Here is a 15980-nt window from a genome sequence, read left to right as displayed (position 1 = left end):
AATCAATTTAAGTTTTTCAATTTTACTCATACTATCATGCCAACCATGTTATCGATTAAGTTTTAAATTTATCACTTGTTAAGATACATAACTATTGAACATGCGTGCTACTATCGTCATATAAAACATTATAAATTCACATTATTAAAGTTCATGAATTAATCAAACAATTGTATAAAAATTCAACATTGAACGCACATTTAAATGTTTTGATTTACGTTGTAACTTCCGAAAATCGCGAATAAATAACCGTTTGATTAAAACTTGATTCATATTATTTTTATAAAACACGGTGAGTAAAAAAACACACGGGAAAAATAATTAGGTCTAAAGCATAAGAATTCCATTTTTAAAGAATTTTACAACTGAGTTGGTCCAAACAAACATGTGACAGCTATTGGTCCAAAACTTGGGTCAGTTTGTAAAACTTATTATTTAATATTGAGACATCAAATTTTTTTTTTTTTTTTTTTTCTTTTTTCGTGGCTTATTAATTTGAAACATATGTGAATTTTATGATCGGTGGAGTTGAATTTATGCAAAAATTATTAATACAATTTAAATGAGAATTTTATAAAGTCGTTGGTCAAACATTACTGCACAGAAACTTCCTAACCATAGCTTACTAAAATATTTATTACTCATAATCCGTATATCATATAAGCGTGAAACCAACGTCAAATGATCACTAACTCACGAGGCTATTTCCCATAAAAATTTTCATCGATGGGTAATAAATTTAAAAGAAATGGCAAAGGAAAGGTCAATTAAAGAGTAACATCAACCAAAACAAGTTTCATCACTAAGTCTTTCATTTCCTATGTCCCAATTCTTACAACTATACTATCGATACTAACCCGTACCAACTTAGATCTCACACTGTACTTACGTAAATATATACCCCATAAAATCCCTTCGCATCTCGATCTACTCATTACATCTAAATCACGATTGTGATGACTAAAGATATGAGATTCTATCGTGTTTCTTATTACTATCACAAGACTATTCTAACATGGCTTAGGGATCACATAACCGCATATTACTAGACCTAATAGTACTATCATCACATCATTCATACAAAATACTTACCGTAGCGTTGTCCTGCATAATGGTTAGATTATATGGTCTCAAGGCATACATCAACTCAATTAAGCAATAATCAATGCATCAATCAGTTAATACTTAGGCAACGATATTTGAATTTCTGTTCATCCTCAAGCAACTATTCTACCCTTTCTCTCGTATACACTCATGGGTTCCGGTTCAACTGAGAGGACCACAGGTTCGGTGTGAGGGGGCCCCTAACTCATACCTTACCGTAGTGTGCTCCTAACAGTTCTATCCCGGGGTTCATTTTATTTAGACACATCCTATGTTCATTGGGTTCATTGGTTTAGGCCTGAGGATCGTTTGCTCTGATACCACTTTGTAACACCCCGGTTTATAAAAGAAGTCCTCGTCAAGACATTCTCTAATAAAACGGACTGTTACCATCTCGGTTTCCCGAGGTAGTGAATAACAAATTAAACTCCAAGGCAATTTATATAATATTTTAACTTAATTATTACAAATTCTCTTTTCTAATTAAATTACAAGAACTGACGTAATAAAAGTGAAGTCTTCTAGATGATGATCTAGCTACTAGGTCGTCGGATCCAGTGTCTCACGCCCATCAAGCTCCCGTCCTATCTCTTAAACCTGTCAAGTCTGCTCCCCATAAAACGGTTCATCACAGGTGTTCACGAATACACAGGGTCAACCACGAGGTTGAGTAGGGAAAACAATAAAACAATAAAATATGATATGCAAAATACTCCGTCACCTCCATCTCCATCTCAACTCATCACACACATCTCATTTCCCGGACAACCCAGCCATACCGATCCCCGATAGACTATATATATCGACCGAAGTCGATCTGCCAGCTCAACAGCTGAGGACACCAGGGCAGGTCCTGCAGAACCCGCCTGGGCCTTATCACAACATCGTCATCATCACACCGCATCACCACAACCTCCTCCATCACCAATGCATATGAATGCTCAAAAGAAAGTGATGCAACATAATATATATATAAATCAATGAACTGATGAATCATAAAATCATGCCAGTTACCCGATGTTGTGATATCATGCTCAATATGATCAAATCAGTCAATCACCTTTCCGAATAAAATTGATAACGTAAATCAACAACCAGGAATCAAGTCAACACAATTCAACAATGACGATAATAAGACAAGTGTATTTCCCTACCTCAAAGTGCCAGCAAATCCAATTAAGCAGTTAAGCAGTCCAATGGACAGATGTCCAATAATATTCCATCACAAAATCGTTCTCATTCCTGCCGCCACAGCCGCCACTAGGGCCACCCACGGTTGTCGACCATCTCCCCTAGCTCTTCCTTGCAGCACTGTCATCACCCACGGCCTCTCTCTCTCTCCCTATGCGTGAAAGTTGGAGTTTTGGTGTTGTTTAAGGAGGTAGGCGGCTGAGGGAGTGTGCAAAGAGGGAGGCGGGTTGAAGGAGGGTACTATTAGGTTTAGGTTAGGGTTAGGGTTAGGGTTAAATAGGGTTAATGGGCTTAAGGTTTAATTGGGCTGAACAGTTATTGGGTCAGCTCACTGGTTTAGCTCACCTTTCGAATTCAATATAAAACCCGTCTTAATTAACTTACGCTAGTTTAATGTAATTATCGACTCAACTATTTTCCCGACATAATTGTAATATAAAATGTATAATAATTAATATAAAATAATATTCGTTTAATTAATTATATTATATAAAAAATACGGGGTATTACAACAACGCCCGCTTTTTTCTATAACAACGGTTATTAGCCGTTGTTGTCCCCTATATCTGTAGTATTGCCTGTAACCAATGAACCTAATGAACGTAGTGAGTCTAATAAAATGAACCTGGTGTATGTGTGTTGGGATCCCCTTGAATTGCTTGATTTTGGGTGAGAAGGCGCCCTCATTCCAAAATCTCAGCCCCAATATGCTTAAGCCGGCCACTTCGAATGGGGATACTGAGTCGGGAATTGTGTGTGCCTACGTGTGTAATATACAATTTGTATGATATAGATGTGTATAAAGGTAATGTTTTGTGTGTATGGATGATAGGAACATGTGATGCGTAACTGTTTATATAGTCATATATGCGTAAGTGTGTGGATGGACGGTAAGATGTGTTGGAAGTATACATGACTGACATGTAAGTGATAATTAATTTACAGGTTGGTAATGTTTGATAAACAGTACAAATATGCTGTGTGGTAGAACTTGACATGCATATGTATGAATAAAATATCGTTACTGGTCTGAACAACTATGTGAATTAATGTACGTAATTGTCAAATTGAATTGTAGGTTGTGTGAAATGTTGTAGAATAGAAATTGTAATGTTTTGATTACGGTAAATGTGTTATATGCAAGGTATTGTTAATCGATAGTGATGGTATATAAATAATTAGTGACGAGTTCTAAGTATGCCTTAGACTCCGAACGAATTGTTATTTTGCAGGAACGACTAATCGGACTCGTAATATTTTGTCGCATGTTTTGACTTACTCGACCGAGTACGAGGGACAACTCGACCAAGTAAGCCTTACTCGACCGAGTAGAAAGCTCACTCGATCGAGTTTGATAGAAAACAGAATCAATGCTAATTCTGCCAGCGTCATAACGCGACCGAGCAACCTCAACTCGATCGAGTAGATGCTACTCGATCGAGTACCTCAGATACTCGATCGAGTAACGCTGCTACAGTAACACGCGATCCTTTAAAATTTTTTAGGCTTATAAACCTCAACTCTTTTCATTCTTTTACTTCTTATTACTCATTCAAAACCTATTTTTTTCTCCCTAAACTCTCTTCCTTTGCAAAACCTTAGTGATTTTTGTGCTTGATTCTTCCGAACCTTCCTAAGTTCATCCACTTAATTTATTTGCAATCTATTCAAGGTAAATTTCTACTCCTTTTCCTTGATTTTAAATCAATTTGATGCATGTTAGTGTTGAAATTTTCTGGAATTTCGGTTTATACCAAATTTTTTGCATTATAATTGTTGTAATTTGATAGAAATCACCTTGGATTATTGTTATTGATGTTAGGAATTGCAAAATTCAACCTAATTAGCAAATATGTTCAAGTCGGATTTTTCTAATGTTTGCCCAAAATTTCGATTTTTGTTCATAAAATTCATCTTAAAGTGTTGAAAAAGGATAAGGGGTGTTATTAATATCATGTTTGGTTCTTAATTTTGGTTATTTTCATCAAAAATTTCGTCTTAAAACTCCGTCTTAAAAGTGCACAAATCTAAATTTTTGCCCCAAATTTCTCTACCGTGACCGACTTATTAAGCTTGTTTTGGTAGACATTCAGTCCAGTTGCTTTTATAGCTTGTTTAAACTTCATATTTTGAAACTTTTAAACCATCTTTTATGGATTGTGAAAGATAAGAGGAATTGGCAAAATCGTGTTTTGTCTCAAAACTTTACATACTTTGACAAGGAATTTATCCCAAGCATCATCTTCATCGTATATAAAGTATTTGAAAGTTCTATCTTGAGTTTGTAAAACCCAATGTGTGGCTAAACTATGTTGAAACAGATAGCGCGAACTGTTGCTGCAACCCGACAAAGCAAACTGTTCAGGTTTCATCCTTTATGAAGATGATGCTTTATGTAACAGGATCCAGCTCTCTCACCTTTGTTTTGCTGATGATCTTATTTTGTTCTGCAAAGGTGAGACGGGCTCCATTGGTTTGATGATGAAAGCTTATGAATTATAATAGGATCCAGCTCAAAAGCACAAACTGTTCAGGTTTCATCCTTTATATAACAGGATCCAGCTCTCTCACCTTTGTTTTGCTGATGATCTTATTTTGTTCTGCAAAGGTGAGAGGGGCTCCATTGGTTTGATGATGAAAGCTTATGAATTGTTCTCAAAAGCTACTAGCATGGTCATGAACAGAAGCAAGTCCAGCTTGTTCTGCAATGGTATGGAAGAGCAAGCTATCAGGGATGTGGAACAAATTACTGGGATGAAAAGAGGAACTGTGCCCTTCACTTACTTAGGGGTCATTGTGTCTCCTAAACGTCTCTCTGTTCTGGACTGTCAATGCCTGGTTTAGAGGGTGGTGGACATAATTAGGGGACTTGGGTCCAGAAAGTTATCTTATGCAGGAAGGATTGTGCTCATTAAAGCAGTTTTAAGCACTCCCCACTGCTATTGGGCAAAGATTTTCATTTTGCCCAAGACTATGATTTCTAAGATTGAAGCTATCTGTAGAAAATATCTCTGGCATGGCACTGACCATAAGGAGATCCCCTCCCTTGTCTCTTGGGATCAAATTTGCAAACCCAGGAAGCAAGGTGGCTTGGGTGTTAAAGATTTCCATGTTTGGAACTTGGCCACTGTTGGGAAGTATGTTTGGTAGATTGCAAACAGTGAAGATCACTTGTGGGTGAGGTGGGTGCATGCAGTGTACATAAAAACCTCGTCATGGTGGGAGTATGAACCTGGTACTGGTTGTAGTTGGTCCTGGAGAAAGATTTGCCAGGTGAAACAACTTATTAAACCTTACTTATTATCTAATTATAGTATGGAGCATTATTCTATAACAGCAGGTTATCGGTGGCTTAAGCCTGATGGTGCTGTGGTACCCTGGTATCCTTGGATGCTGAATGAGTGGATTATTCCAAATCAGCAATTTATCTGTTGGCTGATAACACATCAGAGATTGCTTACCCAAGACAGATTACTGAGAATGGGAGTTATACCAAACAACAAATGTTTCTTGTGTGGGTTGCAGGAGGAAAGCATGGATCATCTCTTCTTTGCTTGTCCTTTTAGCAGCCAATGCAGTAGCCTGGTAGGGGACTGGTGTAGGATACAGATGTCGCAGCTGAACTGTATCAGATGGTGGACTGAACTCAAACAGGCAGCTTCCTGTAAGAAAAAAGTGATTGCCTTGGTTTTGGCAGGCTTGATGTATCATGTTTGGTTATGCAGAAATAGATGTCGAATTGATGGTTATGTTGTTAGGCCTAAAGTCGTATTGGAAAATGTAAAGAATAATGTGCAAATGCGTCTAGCTCAATGTGATATTAGGAGTAAAAGTGCTCTAGCCTTAGCATGGGTGGAGTATCTTAGGAGTTAGTTGAGTCTAGAAAGTGTGGATAGAGCTTGGCTCTAAAAAGGTGTTTGTATGGGACATTATTGATTTTAATGAAACTTACATTTTCCCAAAAAAACTTGACAGAGCAAGAGGTCACGCGCTGCCGGCTAGAGGTAGGGGAAAGAAGTCAGGGACCCGTTGTTCCACCTGTTCCTAGATACCCAACGGTAATATTTGTTGACTTCAAGTAGAGAGACGCTTTTGTAGAGTTGTTGAGTCGCGCCATGAGACCCACTGGGTGCATAGATACGAGTGTGTTGGAGGAGCTGAAAATCGAAGTAGATGTCCGACATATCTTTGAGACACTGGGTTTCGAGGGGTTGTACCACTTGAGGAAACACTATTATGCCTTTTTGACCTTAGAGTTCATGAGTGCTTTCACTTATGATGTGGCTGAAAAGATGGTAGGTTTCCGGTTGATAAACACTAGTTTCTATCTGACCCGTGACCAGTTCGCCGATCACCTGAGGCTTACACGAGCCAAGAAGGGATATCTTAGAGATGTCCCGACCGAGTGTGGTGACAGTGGCTACATGCCTTTGTTCACTGGTAGATCTGCCCCTACTTCGACTAACATGCTGATTAATGACATTCAGCATGTGACTTTGAAGATCTTTCTCCGAGCCCTGACCTGTCTGCTCTATGGCAGGAAAGATGTGAGTAAACTTAACTCACATGAGGTGATATTGTTTGTTGCTTACCTGAACCCCACCCGACAGGAGCGCGTTGCTTACAGTGCCCCGGCCATAATGTGTGCCAGTTTGGCCTTGATGGCTAAGTCTTCGACCCGTTACCTTAATTGTGGTGTTATCGCCACCCGCCTAGCAGGGAGGTTGACCATTTTTTAAGCCTCTTCGGCTCTCAAACCTTTGGTTCCGGTTGTTCCGACCTTAGAAAGGGCTTACTTCATCTCTCAGAAGTGGTTGAGAGTGTTGGGTGATGGTGGGTTAGCTTGGAGGGTAAGAGGTAGGAGTTGGATGAGAGTGTCTGACCCGGACCATCTTCCAGTGACGGAGCCGTTGGCTGAGAGTGACCTCCTCGAGCAGAACTACCTGATCTTAGACGACCTTCTAGAGGAGATGCCCGAGCCGGTCGGGGTAGACCATGCTAGGGCAGAGGCCAAGTACCAAGGGTGAAAAGAGGCCCCAGGAGAGTGAGAGAGATGGTTGGAGAGTCCAAGCCTGTGCAGCCCGGACTGCCCCAGTATCATTATGCTAGCTACGCGTCTTCCTTCAGCCCTCGGATGCAGATCAGCGAGCTTACAGAGAGAGTGTCCAACGCCTTGGTGTTTCGGAACCTTCATGAGATGGCCTATGTGTAGGGTATTGGGACCGACTTGGCCCATCCAGTTTGATGGCGAGGCGTGGGGAATGATAGTGGCGTCTTTCCTTCCTATGGAGTTGACCCGGCAACATGGGGAGATCCCATGAAATACCCCTATGGGTGCCTTGCACCATGGAGAGCAGGAGGAGACCCCGGCACGGGAGCTACTACCAGAGGAGGCACGTCGGGAGCTGGAACCTTGGGAGCGGGAGGAGAAGAGGAGAATGAGGAGGATCGAAGAGGCGACCTCAAGTGATTTTCTTGGTTGTGTTGTTTTAGCGGACTTGTGGTTATTTGTAACATTTGTTTTGATCATACTTGGATTTATCTCGGTTTGTATTTGGCCATAAGGCCGTATTTTGTTGGATTTTCTAAACTTCTTATGCAGGTATGTGATGTCGGGAATGAAAGCCCGGAGATTGATATATTTTCTTTGCTTAATGTCGCATTTGAAGGCATTATGACCTGAAGTTACTCAATCGAGTGCCCTCAACTCGATTGAGTACCTGCGTATGACATCTTAAGGAGCATTTTGATCTATATATACTAGATCGAGTACGCTTAACTCGATCGAGTAGCCTGACCTGAACTCGATCGAGTAACTCTAACTCGATCGAGTGGCCTTGTTTGTGTTTGTAATCCATTTTCTTGCGTTATTTGACATCATGGGAGTACTTTGTTGATACTATATATCGTTCTCATGGCTATTAGTCACGTTCTTATGCTTCATATTGCAATACATGTGATATCAAGACGGTATACACTAATTTTCATCCTATGTGGTTACTAATTTTCTTAAGTATCATTTTAAACGGTTGTTAAGCATATATAATTGTTGGTAATAGTTTCAAGATAATTATGTCGAGTAATCATGTTTTCATAATGTCACATAAACAGTTATTTTAATTTTCACATATATTGGCTTGATATCGCTGCGCATACTTTAAGCATTTTGTGTGTTATTTTCATTAGATGTACCCACATGAATACATGTTATACAAGTAATGTCAAAGAGGGTTAGATTGTAATTGTTGGTTTCATCATGTGTTGGTTCATCTCGTAATGTCAAGATTAAGTGATGGTTTTCATTTTCTTGTAACGTTTATATCTGATGCGTGTCTTTTATATGATGTTTTACATCCTATTTTCCACGCATTTCAGAGCTCATTCATATAGTTTATGCTACATTTCTCCCTACTTTCGTCTACTTCCGTATTTTTGTACATTATTGCAGAAACGTGAAGAATCCAGCGGAAATCGAGCTAAATCCGTCCCCGAGTATCCTGCATTGCATTTGACGTGAAGTATTTGCTTAAGGAACGAGCTCGGTGCGCATTTCAAGGCCCAAAAGACAAGTCCACGAGAAATATGAAGTCAAGTAGCAGCTAAAGCAGTCGATCGACCACCACCTTCAGTCGATCGACCAACTTGCGGGATCCAGAAGCTACTGTGCATTGTTGTTCAGTCGATCGACTGCCATCCTTAGTCGATCGACCAAGCTACTATCCCAGACGAGAATTAAAAGACCGAGGAAGCGCAAGCCCATGGAGTTTGGGTTTTGATAATAATTGTTACGTATATTTGCTATATAACGTAACCTAGAACATCAGTTTTAGGTATCCGATTTTTATCTAAGTTTTACACAGTAACATTGAGTTTTATTCATTAAAAGAATTAGGGTTTGGAACATTGTTTTAGCATTGGAATTTCGTTCTTATTCTTAATCATTCCTCTGCAATTTCGGTATTCCTTCTGCCTTATTTCGATTCACTTTTATTTCGTTGTTAGTATAGAATTGCTAGTTAGATTCCAAGCCAATTTTATCGTTGCATGTTAATCATTTATCTTACCGCTTTAATTATGAATTCAGTACTTTTATGCCCTAGTTTTATTGTTGTTATCACCCTCAGCATGAGTAGCTAAATTAATTGTGCTAGGATGTAGGGGAATTATAGCGTAGGCGGCGTAGTATTAATTTGGACTGAAATCGCGTGTCAGTCGATCGACTGCCATACCTGGTCGATCGACTGACCACGTGAGGATACCTTTCGTTTTAATTGATTTTAATGTTGTATTTGACGAATCGAATGCATGCGACCAGTTAGATGCTTAATTTATGACTGACCCAGTAGATCGAGAGATAGGAACAGTTGTCAGACCAACAATTAAAATGACTAAACTATGCTTAGATCGAAAGATAGGTAAAGTTTAGACCGTTAGTCACTTTTCAGAACGAAAGTCAGTATTAGTGATATTAGGGACCTATAGCGAGATCGAAAGATGCTATTTGTTAAGAGTAGACCGAGAGGACCTCTTTATTTCCCGCCTCATGTGTTTGATTTAGACCTGTTTAGTATGCTGCCGCCGAAACTATAACGAACCGACCATCCTTGCACCCTTTTAATATCTGTTTTCATCCGTTTATTTAGTTTATTGTCTTTTATTTGCCTTTAGCTATAGATCAACTCAACTCAAAACCCCCACTTTATTGTTACCTTAGACCGAAACTAAGACAGCTAAGAATTGCGTCTGCCTCTCTGTGGTTCGACCCGACTGCCGCTAGCTATAGTTGTAGTTGGAGATTATAAATTTATTTTTGACACCTCACGACGGGTATCAAATTTTGGCGCCGTTGCCGGGGAGGCAATAGTTCTAATTTTTAGCTGTTTTATTTTTAGTCTTTCTTTAGTTTAAGGGACTTCCGTTCCTTAAACTTTTCTTATATTCTTTTTGTAGTTTCTTCTTATGCGCAGGTCACAGGGTGGTGAATTATTACCATTTGATCCTGAGATCGAGAAATCCTTGCGCGAGTTGAGATGATCACAAAGGGTATTGCCGACAGAGGAAGAGCTGAGTACTCTGTCAAGCTTTTACGAGAACAAGCTGTTCGAGGAAGATCCACCTACATCTCCTGCTTCTATTTCTTCAGCTGAGACAGTCACTTCTCCAGAAATTCCAGTCATGGCTGAAGAAGCAACCATTGCCAGTCACTCATAGCCGACAGCTGCGAATCTCTACAAAGGATTCGAACTACCTAGGGAGGCGAGAAAATTCGAGCCGAAACCTTCCTATATTAACCTGGTTGAGAGAAACCAGTTCGGGGGAGCTGCAAATGAAGATGCAGCCAAGCACATGGAGATTTTTATCGATTATTGCTGCTCTATACCCCCGCCGGCCGGTGTGACCCAAGACCAGATCAAGGAGAACATGTTCATTTTCTCCCTTCGTGATGCTGCAAGGGAGTGGTATAGAGATTTGGACCGAGCCGCTCATGGGATCACCGACTGGAATGCATTGGCCTTGGCATTCTACAAGAAATACTTTTCTGCATCGAAGACGAATGCCATTAGAGCTCTGATCACGAGCTTTAAACAAGGACCTGATGAGAAATTTCATGAAGCATGGGTCCGTTTCAAGAAGCTAGTGCGAACCATACCGCACCATGGGTTCGAAAAATGGAGTCTCTGCAATCAGTTCTATAACGGGCTGTATGACGATCAGACAGCTATTTTGGATGCTGCAGCCAATCACTACTACAAAAATCATCATAGACATCAGACATTTTCATCAATAGACATCAGATTTGCAACTGATGCACAGTTGACACATGTATATTCTTTTTGCTTATACATCAGTTTTAAATCTGATGTCTATTCAAAAATAGACATCAGATTTTTAGGAAATCTGATGTCTATATAAAATATAGACATCAGATGTTTAATAAAATCAGATGTCTATTCAAGACCATGGACATCAGATATCCAAGAAAACTGATGTCTATAATTTTTTTTTTTATAAAAAAATAAATTACGGTATTGTTGCCCAATACATTAATCCTACATATAATCACAAATGCTTGATTTTTCGATAATTAACAACCAATATCTTTATACAATTAATCGATTATTTCAAGTCAATTACCAAACGATCTTTAACCAACCTACCTATCAACAAAATAATATTTCATCAACGACTCCACTTTCAAATTCATACTTAGCCATAAGATTATCCTTGCCAAAGCAGCCACTGACGAAATTCCTCCTTAGCAACTCGTACTCCTTGACCTTTACTTTACCCTTGTCACCTCTTACAATCCATTGATTCCTGTGAAATTAAAACCCAACATTGAACTAAGTTAAATTTGAAAACTTCTCTTCCTAGTTTCGACAAAAAATAAAACCTCAAGGAGGATTCAGGAAAGTGCAAAGTACAAGAGATTAGATATACTAACCTGCGACCAGCTGCATTGGACACAGTGACACAATGGTAAGTAAATTAAACAAGCCATAATCAGAAGCGAATCGTGGAAAATTTGAGGCACCTGAAATCAGACGGAATATTAATGAGAAAATGTGTTACCAGTGACATTATAGTAGATGAACCCACAGATATATGTAAACTGGAGGAAGGGAGTAATAATGAACAAAATTCAGATAGTCTGCTACTGTTGGTGATCAAATTCTACTGAGCTGAACTATAAAGTTGATGCATTATAAAGTTGCTGGAAAACTGCTGCATGCTGACCTAAAGCATCGCTGTTGATTTTCATAAAAATGTACTGAGTTTAATAGTTTCATAAAACTCAGACAGCATGCACGCCATCCATAATTTCACTTATTATTATGTAATTATTGAAATGTAAATTTGGGATAATGATAAGTAAATTAAACAAAACAAAGTGGAGTGAAGCCAAAACAAGCATAATTAAAAGAACTAAGTAAAGCGTTAGATGATTTACGAAAATATACTCTTTATGAAGTATGCCACCGGGCGGATAAGGACTGAGCTACTTAGTACTAAGTATCCATGCCAGGCATAATTCAAGCATTGGCCCTGTGTCATTTTAGTTTGCTACTGGTATTGCACAGTTTAACAATACATGCCATCGCCTGCGCCCAAACTTTCAGCCTTGCTTTGACATTTTCTGTGTGATCACCTGCATAGATGTAACATGAAATGGTTAAGATCTAGGCCAAAGGATTTGAAATGAGTTATAGATAAATCAGTATTGAGCCATAGTTGAACTGTGAAATGCAAAGAATGAACAGCTAGCAATAGTTGAACTGTGAAATGCAATGAATGAACAGCTAACCAAGGAAAGAATGAACAGCTAACCAAAGAAACTTAACCCTTGTTCATAGGTGTTGTAAAGGAATCCTCTCTTATAAAGGAATCATGTAACCAGGCAAAGTGTTAGATGATTTATGAAAATATACTCTTATATGATACGGAGTACTTGACTAAGCAAAGCGTATAAGAACTGAGCTACTTAGTACTAACTAACCAAGTATGCCACTCAAAAGGTCTCAAACAACAAAGGTACTTATGAAGAGATGTCACTTCAGTTTAAGGTGACCCTAATAGAAACGGTTAGAGAGAAACTGAAGCAAAAATATGACACCAGCCAGAATACAATTATTTTACCCAAGTAAACCTGTATCTCTGCAAAGTGAAAATGAATCATACCGGGTGAATGGCTTCACCGATTACATTCTTATACCCTCGCTTACACCTGTCATGCTTTCCTCCTGTAATTACAGAGGCCACAAGAGTTTCCCATAAGAGTTTTCTAGTTAAGAAAACTATCTATAGCTTTAAGTTGAATAATCAGGTAGATCATATGCTGAGATAACCCACACCAAAAAAAATCATATGCTGAGATAATTAAATTTAAACTCATTAAGTTTCTTCTCAATAAATGTTGTGAGCCCATCTAAAGTCACAATGTCTGTGACTATAGTTGTTCCTTGATGCTGGTACAGAAAGATTAAATTAAAGTAGATGAAACTAGAAAAATCCAAAGAAAGTTCCTGGATTATGTTCACGGACAGTATAATCTACAACAGATCTAAGGGAGAGCACTACTAGACAGAGTTGGATGTGTTCATATAATCACCCATGGAGAGCACTACAACAAGAAATTAAAACGAAAATAGCATACAGAAGACGAAATGAAGAAAGGCACTCGATTATCATCACTAACATTTTGATTAACGAGTAGAATTAGAGATTTGCTATGTTTATTAGCTTCAACTACAATTAAACTGAAAGGAAAATTAAATTGCAGCTTATGTCAACTACTTCAGCATCAACACAACACAATATTTGTTAATCGTATACTACTCTTTTGGAATACATAAAAGAATACATAAATGAACCCAATTTACAAATTAGAGAACCTAAACCCTAAATTTGAAAGAAACATAACCCTCAATCGAACCAAGCAAAAAATATAGAAGATTGAAGTAATTAGAATCAAAAATATACCTTGATGGATTCTGGAAGAGAGGCTGGCGGCGGGAAAAACGCGGTGGTCGAAAGGTGAGAGCGAAAGTTGGCGGCTAATGGCGAACAAAGGTGTTTGGTCGGTTGTTAGCTATGGAGAATGGCGAAGGTCTACAACCAATGGCGGCGAAGGTTTGACCCGGGCGAAGTGGTGGTCGTCGGCCGTGGTGAGTAGTCTATAGTGTTAGGGTTGAGAGAGTGAAAATGATGTAGGTTGGGGTAAATCATAAAGAGAGAGTATATGAATGAGTATATGAATGAGTATATGAATGAGAGTATATGTATATAAACAAACACCGTTACCACATATGGAATCAACGAAACAAAGCTCGTATTGACGGAATGGTGGAGAGACCTGAGATTGTTGCCCAAAGAATCCTTCTTGATGCACGAATCCGATCTGGGAAGCTTCTCCGGCAGCCGATGGCAGAGAAGGACAGAAGATGGTATGAGACAAGATTTGGGGAGACTTGATGGAAGGTTGGTGATGGGTAATGGTGTTTGTTGAGGTAGATGGAGGTTCAGAGCTCGTTTTTAATCGCCTGAGAGTTTAGGAAAGGGGATCTGGAATTGTTGGTTAAGGGGAATGATGATAGAGATAAGGATAGAGTGTTAGGTGGAAAGGATGTTTCGGGTATCTAGGATAACCCGTTTTTGATTGTACAAATGACTTTTTTCCTCGGTTTTAATATAATTCTTACATTTTACCAAAAAAAATCAAAAAAGGAGGACGAGGCATTTTAAGTACTGGTAGTTTCTAAAAATTGATAGGCATCAGATGTTTAATTGTCCCATGTCTATTAAAGTTGAATTTCACAGGCATCAGTCTTTTAAATAAACCGATGCATATTGAATTTTATAGACATCGGCTTTTTTCAAAACTCTGATGTCTATAAATGGACATCAGTTTTTTTAGAAAATCAGATGTCTATTGAGTGATGTCTATTACGTTTTTTGTAGTAGTGCAATGGCCGATTTGCTGAGAACATGGGAGAGACGAAGGGGTGGAAGATCATTGATGATTTGGCCACTCATAAGGCTGAATATGGGAATTCAAGAGGCAATCAAAGAAGAGCTGCTGAATCTTCCTCTATAGCTGCACTAGAAGCTCTCACTGCAAGGTTTGACAAATATGAGTTGGGAGGAGCTTCAAAAGGAGGGATATATCAGGTGAATGCTGTTTCAGACGGTCCTTTCGTCTGTAGAAGATGTGGAGGAGAAGGGCATGTTTCAGAAAACTGCAGTGCTCCCTTTGAGTCTTGTGCTGCCTTTCAACATTATAGGCAGACAAACACCTACTTTGAGCCAAATGTCCATCCAAACTTGAGTTGGAGGAGCCAGAATGTCCTGAATCCGACTCAACCTCCACAGCAGCAGCAGCAGCAGCAGCCCTATGTGCTCCCTCACAAACAACCATATCAGAAACCTCCCTATATGCCGCAGCAGCAACAAACCCAAAATTCTGAATTTACCGAGTTGAAGAACTTGTTGCTGAAAGAGTCCCAAGCTAGAGAGGCCGGGATGAAGATGCTAGAGAGCCAAATTGCTCAATTGGCTAGCAAGAATACCACTCGAGCTCCGGGACACTTACCGACTCAAACTGACCAGAAAGAGACCCTAAATGCCATAACTTTAAGGAGTGGGTCCACCCTGGAGGGGCCTGCTATGGTCGAGGATGCCACTGCAAAAGATGAGGCAAAACCGAGTCAAAACAAAGCTGGAACGAGCAAAGGAAAGAAAAAGGCGTCTACTGGGGTATATCGCCGATCGACCGACATACCCGATCGATCGAGTCGAAGTGTGATTCTACGAAGCTTCTCGGTCTGTTCAACTCGCCGATCGATCGACATCACTGGTCGATCGATCGACATCACTGGTCGATCGATCGAGATCGCTGCTGATAGTGAGATTTTTCGTCCTCCGATGCCCGACAACTTGAGGGATCATTTGTTTCGGGGTACGACAGTCCCGAAAATATTGGGGAAAGACCCGAGTGCTGAGGGGTCAGTCCCGGTTCCGAAGTTCGACCCAATGATGGTTAATGGCTCACATTTAAGACGGTCTGAAGAGGGTTCAAGCTTCAACAAGGAGAAAGTAGTGGACTTCCAGCCTAAGTCCACGGATACCGGCATGCGCGATTTAGAGGAGAGGGCTAAGCTACTTCTTACAACCCCATATCCGGAAAG

At 39.6% G+C, this 15980-nt stretch overlaps 1 non-coding gene and 1 pseudogene across 1 annotated transcript; one reads left to right on the top strand and one right to left on the bottom strand.

The window, feature by feature from the left end:
- Positions 1-15980, top strand: part of LOC141590303 (uncharacterized) — a 472729-nt pseudogene that overhangs the window by 50273 nt on the left and 406476 nt on the right.
- Positions 10852-10958, bottom strand: LOC141593333 (small nucleolar RNA R71). Its single transcript, XR_012521422.1, has one exon. It is a non-coding gene; the product is annotated as a small nucleolar RNA R71 (small nucleolar RNA).

Source organism: Silene latifolia, chromosome 7, assembly GCF_048544455.1.
Source record: "Silene latifolia isolate original U9 population chromosome 7, ASM4854445v1, whole genome shotgun sequence".
NCBI lineage: Eukaryota > Viridiplantae > Streptophyta > Magnoliopsida > Caryophyllales > Caryophyllaceae > Silene > Silene latifolia.
This window is presented reverse-complemented; position numbering and strand designations above follow the sequence as displayed.